Here is a 13768-nt window from a genome sequence, read left to right on the forward strand (position 1 = left end):
GTCAGAAATTTAGAAAGGGCTCAGTTAGGTGGTCGGTTTCTTATCCACATGGCATCCGCTGGGGCCACCAGGGCTGATGGGTCCCCTTCCCTGGTGGCCCCTTCAGAATGGTGACTCCGTGGCTTCTGGCCTCTCTCTCTTATCTTTCCATGTGGCCCCTCGTCCCCCAAGACTCCTCAAAGCATGGCTCCCTCAGGGTGACAGACACTGACGGGCTGCCCTAAGAGAACTTAGAGAATGCTGCACACATTCTTCAACTCCAAACTAGGATTTTTATTTCATCCTTGGTATCATAACAACCACAGGACCTGAATGCCGTGAGAGAAGAGACCACATCACTTGTACACAGTTTCATGTTTGCCCAGCAGCCAGCCATTGCACAGAGTGAATGAATTAATGAATGAATGAGTGAATGTCTAAAAGAGTGCCAAGTTGTCAAATCAGATAAATTTCAACTCGCTTCTCAAGTAAATATGACCTTCTGCCCTTGTAAGGGGCATCCACATGGCATCAAAATCGAACGTCCCTGAGGATCCTGTAATTTGGGAATCAGGAGATATAGACAGGAACGCGGATCTTCCTTGTCTTGCACTAGGTAAATCTCTCTCTCTCTCTTTTATAATAACAGCTGAAAAAATAAATCAGGACCAAGATTTTGGTAAATCAGTTAAACTTTCTTCAGCCACAAAATAAGGAAACTAACAGCTCCCCTGCCTCCCTCACAGGGGTGGGTGAGGATAAAATAGCCCAGCTGCAAGAGTCACAATACATAGGAAATGCTTTGAAGGCCGTGAACTGTCCTGTAAACGGTGGGTATTATTTCTCCCGCATTTTGGAAGGCTCCCCCCTACAGCCCAGAGTACAGATGAGAAGAGCTACCCAACCTTTCCACTGTCCTGGTGGTTCTTTTTTTTTTAAAGATTTTATTTATTTATTTGACACAGAGAGAGAGACAGCTAGAGAGGGAACACAAGCAGTGGGAGTGGGAGTGGGAGAGGGAGAAGCAGGCTCCCCACTGAGCAGAGAGCCCGATCCCAGGACCCTGAGATCATGACCTGAGCCGAAGGCAGACGCTTAACAACTGAGTCACCCAGGTGCCCCTGTCCTGGTGGTTCTACGAGGCAGCTACGATGACTTTCATGGCCAGGATTGGGGTGCAGGGGAGCCGCACAGGGTGGGAACCTGCCTGAACCAGGCATGAGGGTCCGAGGCCAACCAGCAACCAGGTGGGGACCCTGAGCAAGGCCCGGCCCCTCTCTAGATGCGACAGTGGCTGCTGACCAGCTCCCCGAAGCCGCACCTCCCACCAGCCGTGAGTTCCAAGGGGAGCTCCGAGCGGCAGGCTTGGCCAGGCAGTGGCAGGACCATGCTAGGGAACAGAGGCCTTCCTGCCAGGCTCTGTCTGCAAACCTCAAGGCAAGGTACCCACAGAAAAGCCAGTTCATACACCTCCTTAATGAGAAAGGAAAGCAGAGGCTGACAGAGATGAGGGAGAGAAGAGATTCAGGGCCAGGGCCCACTCCGCTCTGCTCCGTGCCAAGGCTCCTGAGAGTTTGACATTTGGAAAAGATCTGGCCTGGTGGAGCCAAGGATTTGGGACAGGGCTCCTTCCGGCTCCCGGGAGTGTCAAGAAGAAGAGAAGGAGGAGGAGGAAAATGACTCAGCTGAAATGAAGAGAAATGTATTTTTAAAAAGCGAAACGATGAAAGGCACAAAGGAACAAAATGGAGCCGCAGGATGGGGTCCAAATGCCTTCTCAGAGGAAGTGGGACGAAGCTGCAACAAGCTTGAGAGCTCACTAGGGTTTCCAAACCAAGAATAACACCACGAAAATGAAGAGAGTCTTCGGGGCCGGCCAGGTCTGTGGTCCTCAGGGGCTGGTGCCCACCTCTGCAGGAGAGATGCTGAAAGCCACCCAGCAGGTCGGAAGCTTCTCCACACTTTTGATTCGGACAATGGAGTGAGTTCTGTGACAGAGGAGTCGGGGACAAAGGTGACCTGGGGCTCGGTCGGGCACCTCACAGGGGCTGGAGTGCCCTAGGACTCCTCCCTCTCTCTCTTACATCCACAAAACCATTGGGGGCCCCCGCAAGGGAGGGGGGTGAAAGGAGGCACCCTCCTCAGAGGCTGACACACTCCCTCCCCTCCGACAGCCAAGGTCAGATGACCCCGATTGCAAAAGCTTCATCTTGAAATATTCAGTGGAGAGCAAGCATGATAATGAAAAGAGATGGGAGAACGAAGAGAAGCCCAGCTCTGCGTCTCCCTTCCCCTGGGTCATCTGGTAAGTGCTGGGTTCACGAGGGGGTTCCGCCTCCTCCCAGGCATGGAACTCCGTGGAAACTCATATTTCCAGAAAAGGGGAGGTTGGGAGGAAGAGTTCAGCTCAGTATGGGCTAAGAACTGTAACCCCTCACAGGGTCTGTCAATCCTGCCACTGTTTTAAGGCTCTGCCAGCCTCCTCTTATGCAGGGCTTCCTGTCACTGGGGAAACCATCCACGGGTGTCTTCCTGGGAGGATGCAGAAGCCAGTCTGGCAGGGAGCAGGATACAGAGGAAGACCCCGGGAGGGGTCAGCGGATCAAACCCCACTGCCCCAACTGTCCTGGAGCAAGTCCTCCCCTGCCCCTTGTAAGAAAACGCCCTGATTATATCCCCTACATTCTGACAGAAAATAGGAAACCAGCAGAGAATTCCTGCCCTCCCCCGAGACCCTACATCATCCCAAAATCTTCAAGAAGAGAAGCCATTCCTCTGACCCATTCAAACAACTACCGGCATGGGAAGGGGACTTGGGGACTGGGGGTGGGAGGCCCTCTGGCCTCCTAGTGGCTGTGGCTCTGCAGAGGAAATGGGCCAGCTGCCCTCTCAAGGCCCTTCCCTGCTGGGCATGAATGTCCTGGGAGTCTTCTACCAGCCTCTGGGTTTCTACAAAGACACCCACAGGCAGAGACGGAAGTAACCTCCATACATATGTTTCCAGGGCCTGTGGCCTCAGAAGCTGTGTCATGTAGGGGAAGCAGAGACGGAATTGAATGTGCCAGAGATTTGTCGGGAAAAGGCTGGAGCTGGAGCCGGCAGGCAGAGCCTCAGACCACAGTGCAGGCCTGACACCTGCAAAGGGGGAGGAGGAAGGAGGGCTGGGTGAGACTGCAGTGACGCTCTGAGAAAGTGACAGTCAGGGTATGGGAACCGCAGCACGAGGCGTGCCGCTAGAGGGGGGCTGTGTTGAGCAGGAATGTCCAGCTCAGTTCCCGATCCCCGTGTGTCAGTCATTGCTGAGAGCAGCCTGGGGGGAGGGTGGCTTAGCCTGGACGCTGTGATGGGCCCCAAAGGAGAGGGAGGTGGAGGCTGAGCTGCCCACACTGTACAGCAGGGAGAGCTGGGCAGCGTGCTCCTGCCGCGACTTCATGGCCCACACTTTTTAAAACAGCTTTGAGTAGGGCACTATACTCAGTCCTTGAGCATGGTCCTACCCAAGCCCAGCCCTTGGGCAAGAGGCTCCACGGGTTATTGTGAGAAACGAATAAGAGAATGAATATAAGATTAATTTTCAAGCTAGAAGACCCACACTAGAGGTTCACAAAATTGTGGCTCACAGGTCAAATATTGCCTGCACATGTATTTGGTTTGACTCACATGTTGATTTTTTTAAAAGCCAAATTAGTGGCCAGCACGTACAAGCCATAAAAATCCAGATTTCCAGCTTCTCTTCAAGAATAAAAACATCCACCAATCCCAAGTCTTCTTTTCAGTTTACCACAGTCCTTACCACTCCCTATTGTCTTACACCCTACCTGTTGCACTAACATACTTGATGAGCCTGGCCCCCGTAGACCACCTGCCTACACTCATGGATGCATCCAAGCCATTCACGGTTATTCCATTTCTTATGGGGATATAAAGAGGCACATTCAGAAAACCTAAACAGAGTGCCAGGAAATTAAAATACAAGCAAGAAAAACAATAAAACAACTGAGAGATCGATTTGGAAAAATCCCTCAGGAAGAGTTGAATTATGGAAGAAAAATATAAGAAAGGAGATCAGTCTCGGAGACTTAACATCCAAACAGCAGGAATTCTAGAATAAGGGAAGAGAGGAAATAGTAGGGAGAAAAGAAACAGTATAGAACTGAAGGACAGGCCTTGTCAGACTGAAAAGGCCTAAGGAGGACCCAAGACAGTGAATGAAAAACTACCCCACAAGATGCATTTTTGTGACATTTCTAAACTCCTAGGAATAAAGGAGAAAAATCCCAGAAGCTTCTAAGAAGCAGGGGGAGGAGTTACATAAAAAGAATCAAGAATCAGCATGGCCCTGGACTTCTCAAAACTTCTTGAAGTTTTAGAAGCCAGAAGACAAAGGAGCAAGGCTTCAGCATGCTGAGGGAAGTAATTCTACACCCAGTCCGATCATCAATTAAGTGGGAGTACAATCCAGATATTTTATAAAACATGCAAAGTCTCCAAAAATTTCCTTCTCAAATATCCTTCCACAGGAAGTTCCTGGAGGCTGTGCTCCACCAGAATGAGGGAGTAAAGTGAGAACAAAGACATAATCAGATCCAGGAAGCAGAGATCTAGCACAGGAGAAAGGGAAGGGACTTCCCAGGATGACCGTAAGAAGGGTCCAGGGGAAGCAGAGCAGGGGACAGAGGGGACTGCAGGTGACCACTTCATGGTACTGTCAGGGGACTTAGGGGTGAGTTAGTGATGGTTAAATTAGTTACAAGAAACGAAGCAAACCAAAAATGAGCAAAAGGCGTGAACAGGCATTTGACAAAAGAAGACGTCCAAATAGCTAATAAGCACATGAAAAAGACACCAACAACATTAGTCATTGGGAAAATGCAAATTAAGGCCACAAGGAGAATCACTGTCCACCCAGAAGAATTGACAAATTAAGAACGACAGACAATCCCAAGTGCTGAGAAAGCGGTGAAGCAACCGGCCCTTTTATATGCTGCACCTGGGGGCACAAACGGTGCCTTATGACCACTCTGGAAAGCTCCTACAGGTAAATATCTATCCATCCTATGGCTGCAACCCCACGCCTAGGAACATGTCTACAGAAATGAGTACACAGAGCCAGAAAAATGCTAGTACAAGAATATTCAGAGTAGCTTTATGTGTAACTGCCAAGAACTGGAACCAGCCAAATGTCCACAGATAAACAAAGTGTGGTATTTCCATCCGAGGACTTCCACTCAGCATTAAAAAGGAACAAATGACTGAGACACACAGTCACACAGATGAATCTTTAAAGCATGAGAAGGGTAAGAAGCCAGTCAGAAAAGAATACATGCGGGATGAGTCTAGTGATAGAAGGTTAAAAACAGGAAAAACAAGTCTATGGAGTTGAAATTCAAAATAGTGGTTATCTCTTGCGGGGAGGAGGCAGGGACAGGCAGGTGCTCACTGACAGGGGCACGAGGGAACCTTCTGGGATGCCATAGGTCTGATGTATTGTGGGTGAGAGTCGTTAAGCCGGACACTTGAGGTACTTACGTTTTACTACATGCGATTTATTCCTCAATAAAGTCTTGAAAGGAAACTAAACAAATCAAAAAGAGGCATCATTAATTCCATGAAAAGTAAAAAGTTATATTTAAAAAGAAAATGTAATCGTGGCACACTCCCTGTAGTATAGACTGAGCTCAGCTATAAACAGCAATTACCTGGTGGTGATAATGGATAGATACACGACCCATGGATTCAACCAGAAGCCATACTGGCTGGATAGGCAGGAGGGCAGTGTGTATGGGAGGGTAGCTGAGGGTTAGGGGATGAGCAAAGAGAGCTAAATTCTAATATTTCATAGTAGGGAGTCAGAGATAATGTCTAAAATCAAATAAAGACATAGCAGCGAGGCAGGTTATCCAGACATCTGGAGGAAAATACTGGAAGAAAGAGCTAAAGGACAGCAAGCGGTCGTTGGTGGGGAGGGGTGGGGCAGGTAATTTGGATCTGCTAGAATTGGGTTTGGCAGAAGGAAACAGAAACACAAAACAAAATCCCTTCATTAAACCAGAAATGCATTTCTGTGCCAGGTAAAAGTCTGAAGATAAGTAACTCAGGGCAGCTCCACAAAGTTCTCAAAGACTCTGGCCCCCTTTTCTTGTTACTATTCCACACACGCGGCCTCTGGTTTCAAGATCACCTTAGAGTTCAACGCGACTGCTCCAGCTCCAGCCATCAAATCCATATTCCTGCCAGCAGGATGGAAAAAGGGTGCATCCCCGTTGTCTTTTCAGGATGTTCCCCTGACGTGACCACACAACACTTCTGTGTAAATCTCACTGGCCAGAACTAAGTCCCATGGTCACTCCTCATTGTAAGGGAGGCTGGAAAAAAATCATCTCTATTCTGGAAAGCCATGTGCCAGCGATGGAAAAAGGAGTCTCTGCCAATAGAACTTGTGTTTAAAATTTTTAACTATATATAGGTACTACTTAGCTAAAAGTTAAAATCTAAAAGGAAAGAAATAGCACAAGCAGCCACCAGTCCCGTAAAGAGTGGTTTTGCTTGGTGGCCCAGCATGGCAGGCTCATTGGTCCTGAGGACACACCCGGGCAGGTGGCTGAAAACACCTCGTGAGAGTAGGCATGGCATCTCGAGCCTCCGGCCAGGGCCCGGCGCCCGGAAGCAGGCCCGCAGAAGGATCCCCGAGAAGCTGGCCTGATGGAGAGAAGGCATTGGGTGGCACGCACGAAGTAATAACCTACCGCCCGACCGAGCAACTGCTTGACAACAACCTTGCCAGGAGCCCCAAGCTCCGAAATCTTTCCTCAACTTCCACATTTAGACTGGTGTTCGAAAAAGAGAGAGTTGCACGGTGCCCTGGAAAGATGGAAATTGTTATTCCTCCTTTACAGATAAAGAAAGAGACGCCCAGAAGTTAAGCAACTTCCCCAGGTCACCACAGCAGTTGCCGAGACTTGACCTCAGGAATCCCCGAGACCGAGTCCCGGTTTCTCTCCTCCACGAGACAGGCGCTCCTCCAAGGGGCCTGGCGGCCACCCGCAGCTTTTGGATTCTCTGCAGGGCCACATCAGGCCTGTCAATAAGTCACAAGAAGCAGTGACTCATCTGAAGACAAGATAAACAACAGGGGGGCCCGGTGGGATGAGAGGCCCTGTTTCCTAGGAAGCTGCTTTCTGCAGGGCTGCGAGAGTACACAGTCAGCCGGCAGGAACCCCTCTGCAAACACCAGCGCAGCAGTCTGCAGACAAAGAGAAAATGCTGCTGTACCAGAAACGCGCTGCCGAGCTGGGAGCTGCCGAGTTATTTCAATCCTGAAAAGGGCTTTTGTCAAGCCTGGGCTACGAGCCTGAGCGTATAGAATTCTAAGCCTTTCCCTTCCAATCTCTCCAAAACCAGAAGGAAAAGTCATTCTCTGCTGCTTTAAGGATAGTTATCCGCTGCCTCCCATCCGAGGATCTCAACATGTTTCACCAACATTTCTAGGTAAAACTGCAGACCCCACGAGTGACTTTGGGACAGTCATTTCCTCTCCCTGAACCCCAGGTCCGGGGGAGAAGCAGATGGTTCTCAGGGAGACGGAGGCAATTTGGCAGAGCGCAGAAAGAGCTTACTGCCCACCCCCCCCGAACCCATCTTGGCCAGATCTGTCTGGATGCAATGGGCCCCTGCGGACCACCCAAAGCCCAGAGCCCAGACGGCCCGACAGGAAAGTGGCAGGTGGGTCAGGGAGAACCTGGTAGACAGAAATAAGCAGTTGGCAAGGCGGAGTATGTAGAAGCCCGCAGGAGGGACCCAGGCCAGGGCTCAACACCTGCAGAGACCCAGGTCAAGGCAGGACCCCACGCCCAGGAAGAATCCCCTATGGGGCAAGAGATCCAGGGAGAAGTCAGTCGAGACTTGGTCATCAGGAAACAGGCCTGCTGAGCTCCAGGTCAGAGCAAGGTGATATAATGCTGACTCAGCCAGAGAGACCTTAGAGAATTTTCACACTCCCTGACAGGTCATGGGATCGATATCTGGGGCTGCCGCTGAGGCAGCTTCCAAGGTTCACAGGCTACAGGACTGGGAGCCTGGGAGGCAATTCAGGCTGCCTGGTTCCCCACCTCCTTCCCTCTGCTTACAGGTCCCCCTTCTCCAAATCATCAGAGGCTAAGCAAGGGACCTCCGAACCAGCCCTGAGACCATGACAGCAGCCAGAACAAAGCCCCTGCTCCCGCATCACCCCTTCCTGGACTCCTCCGGCTTGAATGGGCCTTCCTAATGCATGAGTTTTATCTCTGACCCAATTCAAATGTTCTATTGTTGTTTTCAAGTGACTTACCCTCACTCCACCCCACCACCCAGCACAATGCCATTTACTCAGAAGAGCCCGGTAAGTATCTTTGTTTTTGACGTGGCTTGAAAATAATCTAGTCATGGAATTTTAAAAAGAACTGTATGAGAAAATGAGAATATATAAATAAGCACGAAATGATGCCATGCAAAGAAAAGTTGTAAATTCTGAGGAAGTATTGAAAATACAAGTGAATCAGAAAGAGGAGCCATTGATCTTAGAGAAGGGGAGTTTTGAAACAGCCTGTAGGAGAAAAAGAATTTGGACTTACATAGTAGAGTAATTTTGGTTCGAGCAACAGCGATCTAGTTCAAAGTAGCTTAAGCCCAACAAGAAAATAAAAAGGAAGGAAAGCAGGGAGGGAGGGAGGGAGGGAGGGAGCGGAGAGAAGGGATGAAAGAGAAAAGAATAGGGCCACTGTATTGCGCAGGCGATGGGACGCAGGCACGGCTAGATCCAGGTGCTCGAATGACAGGTTATCAGGAAACTGCCTCTCTCCATTCTGCTCTCCTCTGTGTTGGCTTCATTCCAAGGCAGGCGCCCTCAAAGGTGGCTTCCTAGACTTAGACCTTACAGTTTTGTCACCCCCGTAGGAAGAGAGCAGGTAGTTGAGAGGGGATTAAAAAAAAAAATACTGTGGTTGTAAAGAAATTACAGGGGTGGATTTGCCACTGCTTCGGCTTCGCCTGGAGTACCCTCACTAAGACATGTGTCCTTAGTTTACCTGGGGACACAGACTCACCCCTGCAGCCAGCAAGGTGTGGCGCTCTGATTGGCTATGCTGAGTCACGGGCTCACCCCGGGAATCATGGAGGAAGGCCAACCCCACCCTAATCATGCGGTAGGAGATTTCCCTAAAGGAAGTCAAGATGCCGCTGCCAAGAGAAAGGGGAATGGACACTAGGCAGCAAAGCTCAGCAGAACCCTACAGGCACAAGTAGCGGAGTGATGGGAGGCTGGGTGGACTTCACACTAATGGTTCCTGCATCTGGAGTCCAACATCCCATCTAATGACCCCCTCCCACAAGGCAGTCGTAGGAAGGTACCCAGCTCCCTGCCTCCCCGCAGGAGAGTCCCAAGTGAAAGCCGAAGTTCCTGAAGAGAGCTTGGGGCTCCCAGAGCCGGGACAGATCTGCCCCACTCCCCTCCCCCCCTTGCAGCCCGCCACCTGCTCTGGCCAAGACTGCCAGCTGTGGAGTCTCCCCGCCACCAGCAGGGAGGCCTGCAGGTGTCCAACAGCGGCCCCGGAGGCCCGGAGCCCACACCTGCATCCTCTGCGGCCACCAGACCCCACCAGGGCCCTGCCAGCAGCAGGCACACGGATGCTCACATGTCCTTCCAGCAGAGCGCATGCCTCCGGGAGCCCAGAGGAGGGCATCAGCAGTTCTCGCTCTGCCATTCCCTTACACATTTTTAACCTCCTGGACGAAAGAATTCAATCCGGCTTGTCTGCCTCTCCCCACAGACCTCAGAATCCAGCCGGAGCCAGTATGTCACACTTCCTGCAGCAGCCCAGGGGTCAGGAGTTCACCCGCTGAACCACTGCCTGGGGAGCGGGGGTCTTAATAAGCATTACATCCTCCCCCAAAGCTCCAACAGCTGTGTTCCCCCCCTCCTCGCTCTGAAGGGAAGAGACCAAATAAAGCAGCAGGGGGAATTACGTGTGCAGAAAAGCTCAGCGTGGGATTCCGAGTCCAAAGGTCAGACTCTCAGTCAGGACTCCGAGCAGGTCATTTTTTGGTTTCTGCCTCAGTTTTCCCATTGGTAAAATGGGGCTGAAAAAGATCATTTCAAGAAAGTGAGCCAGGCTTTGATACAGTTCTCCATCCAGGTTCTGCTGGGTGGGACTTTCTAGAACTTTCTAGACTCCCAACCCCACCTTAGGAGAGAGAACCGCAGTCTGGCCCAGCTTGCATCTTCAGTTCTGGGTCTACGCGGGGCACTGGATAAAGCAGAAATCTGGAGGACGCAGCCACCAGCTGTAGGCTTATGGCTCCCTAAGCATTTCTAAGAGGAGACCAGAGGCTGGCAGAAGGGCCAGAGCAGGGCAGCCCACAGTGCCCCAAAACTCTAGGGCCTAGGCTCCTACATTGTGTCTGGGAACACTTCTGAGGATTCACGACCTGCCGCTCAGAGCATTACATATATTTATAAAGACAGCAACAACAGGGAGATGGAGAGGCCACAAAGTTTAAGGAGAAGGATGAAAAGAACTAAATATATGGCTAGGTCAGAACAGGCAAGAGGGAGGTGGTTCCTGGCTGGTAGTCTAGAACTCAAAAGTTATTCCTTAGAAAAGTAACAATAATTAGAAAGAGAGAAAATTAAAAGAAAAAAAGTCTGGATAAAGCACGTTTTATGCGCCAGGCTTGGGAGCATACAACTACTTAGCAAGGCCAGACCCCACTTTGGAGCAAGACTAACTATAAGGCCTTTGTATACAAGGTGCTTCAAAAGGACAGACCTAACAAAATCACTAAAATGGGAATTAGGGCAAGTTCTGGCAATTGTATTAGACAATTTTGGTTGCCAGTGGCAGCAGCCCAATTCAAACTGGTTTAAGCCAGCAAACGGAATATACTGGCTAAAAAGGTCAGGGTTCCAGCTTCAGGCATAGTTGGATCCAGGCTCAGACGGTGCCATGAGGACTCAGCCACCTCCTCTCCATCTCTCAGGCCTGATTCTCTCCGTGCCAGCTTCATTCTAGGTTCCATGTGGCACCCCTTGGATGCTGCAGGCTTACAGCCTCCTTCCTACTGGCATTCACAGAGGAAAAAAGAGTTTCTCCTTCCCAAGGGTTCTCACTGGCCCATTTTTTGTTTTTTTGTTTTTTTGTTTTTTCCACAGTCACTGTGGCCAGGGAGAAGAAATACACTGCTCAGAACAGAACCACATAGGAAGTGTCTGATATGAGTCCGGAACTCTGAGAGAAAGGGTTGGACTGGAGATTTAAAAGGGATTCATTGGGATGAAGATAGAGCCAGGATTGCCAGCTTTGCCATTGCCCAGCTGTGGGGCCTTGAAGGAGTCAGTGTCCCGCTGTGAATGTCCCACTGTGAACCTCTGTTTCCTCACCTGTGAATGGGGTTGACAGTGCCCGCTGCAGGGGCTGCTATGGAGACAGAGCGAGATGACCTTTGTACAGTAGCTAGCACGGAGCACGCTGCATTAGTGCTGCTATTCCTTTTTCTATCTCCCATTTGTTTCTTCCTTTAGTTTCCCTTTACCCTGTTTCTACCTTAAGGCTGCCAGAGGCTAGCTACCCCTCAGCACTACGCAGTGCCCCGGGAAGGGCTGCAGTAGAGAGATGGAAAGGGGCCGGGCTATAGGGCCTCATGACACCCATCCCTCCATTCACTTCAATGTGCCCCATCTTGCAGCTGAGGCTGGGAGGCAGGGATGGGGCCTGCCAGGTGCCCCCGAGGGGCTGAGGCTGGGATGGGATTCCTAGGGGCTGGGGCTGGAGCACGAGTTTCCACCCGAGGCATCTTGAGCTATCAAGAACCACAGGGCCAGGAAAAGGACCACCGGGGAAGCCAAATGCAGAGCCCCCGAGCACACATCCCTGGTGTGGAAGCATCAAGACGGGAACGGATGGGGGCTGCCAGGTGAAGAAGGTGGGAACAGGAAAGGGAAGCAGAGGGAAGAGATAGAGAAGCGACCTTCAGAATCTGATCCTCAGTAAAGGCCAGAGAAACACAGCCGGGGAGCTCACAGGCCAAGTCAAGGCCAACCCTGAGTTCTAGGAGATTGGAGAGATTCTTTGAATTCAGAAAAACATCAGGATAACTCCACCCACTGTTCCTGGAAAGGGCCACACGATGACAGTAATCATGGCCCAGTTGTGGGTGGGAATCCAGTGAGGGGCAGTCACAAGGAAGAAAGAGCAGGCCACCAATTCTGGGAGGCCCTTCCTTGCCTTGTCTTTCCTCTTCAAGCGATTCTTTTCACCGAGAACCCCCTCCAGCCCGGCCCGAACACAAGCAGAGCGGCAGAGCAGGGAGGTGTGCTCGCACAGAGGGTCTGCAGACCAGCCATGACAGATGACTCCAGCTTCCTGTCGTTTCTGGCTTGCAGGGCTTTGGGCGGGTCTCATCTCCTAGTTTGGAAAGTTGGAGTGACCACCGGTGCCCTCCGAGCAGTGGCGGGGCCTTGGGGGGCTAGGATCCGGCAGAGATGGCAGCGAGAGCCGTGAGCAGAGAGAAGCTTCGGGGCTCCCCCACCGCTCCACCCACCAACCACAGGGTCCCCCCAGAGCAAGAACAGCCCACCCGGGAGCCCGGGGGGCAAAGACTTCTACTCTTCCTCCTCAGGTCCACCCCTGGCAGCAGACCTCTGGCATCTCTGGCCTTCTGTGATTCAGAATTCCTCAGTACAGCTCGCGGGGAGGCGGCCATGCGGCTGAGTTCAGGACCTGCGTCTTAGAGCCATCTTGCCTGAGTTCAAATACTGCCTCCAAGTCTCGATTAGCTGTGTGACTTTGAGCGAGCCATTTTCCCTTTCTGGGCCTCAGTTTTGCCATCTATAAAATGGTGATCACAATAGCTGCCGTGGGGGCGCCTGGGTGGCCATTCGTTAAGCGTCTGCCTTCGGCTCAGGGCGTGATCCTGGCGTTCTGGGATCGAGCCCCACATCGGGCTCCTCCCCTGGGAGCCTGCTTCTTCCTCTCCCACTCCCCCTGCTTGTGTTCTCTCTCTCGCTGGCTGTCTCTCTCTGTCAAAATAAATAAATAAAATCTTTAAAAAAAGAAAAGCTGCTGTGTTCAATTACATGAGCTCAGCGGCCAGCACATAAAAATCACTCGGTGATGGTCCCTGCTGTTACTGTCGTTGTTGTCATTGTTTATCATCATCATCATCATCATCAGGCTCATGGGTGAAAAGAGGTGTCCAGCAAAGTATTTCAAAATCCAAATTCAAGAGGCCGCTTACCACTTAAGAGTTTTATTGTTCCTTTGACGTTCCTTTATCACTCGTTGATCATTCCCATCTTTCCCCTTCCTTGTCTCCTGGGCACCTTCTTTGCAACACGGCCCAAATATCTGCCTTCTGTTGATCAGCAATACACAAGTGGACGTTAAAAGTCAAAGAAACAGGAAAAGCTAACACCAGACGGCGGTTCAAACAGACTGATGCGCAAACGCCGGCATCCGATCAAAGGGGCGCGCGCCCGGGGAGCTCCCGCCAGGCTCCACTCGGGTCCCCAGGGCTGGCTGGCGCTGACGGCAGTGCCACCGGTGCTGTTATCTGACACAGATCCCTCACCACATTTTCCGAGGGGTCTTGTAGACAACAAAAGAGCCAAGGTGGTCCAGGGGCCATGTGGCAGCAGGGCGTCATTCCTCCTCTATAAAGATGACATGACGGGTCTGCGGCCGTAAGCACAGAAGCCTCATCAAGCCCTGGAGAGGAATTTGTGCAGATCCTTCACCAAGCTCCTCCACCTGCATCC

At 51.2% G+C, this 13768-nt stretch overlaps 1 long non-coding RNA gene across 1 annotated transcript; it reads left to right on the top strand.

Moving 5' to 3' along the window:
- Positions 1 to 1659: 1659 nt before the first annotated feature.
- Positions 1660 to 13011, top strand: LOC148108838 (uncharacterized). Its single transcript, XR_015726809.1, has 3 exons — positions 1660 to 2284; positions 8108 to 8356; positions 12395 to 13011. It is a non-coding gene; the product is annotated as an uncharacterized LOC148108838 (long non-coding RNA).
- The last annotated feature ends 757 nt before the right edge of the window (positions 13012 to 13768 follow it).

This window comes from Ursus americanus, chromosome 15 (assembly GCF_024610735.1).
Source record: "Ursus americanus isolate L20-20 chromosome 15, mUrsAme1.1.p, whole genome shotgun sequence".
Classification (NCBI taxonomy): domain Eukaryota; kingdom Metazoa; phylum Chordata; class Mammalia; order Carnivora; family Ursidae; genus Ursus; species Ursus americanus.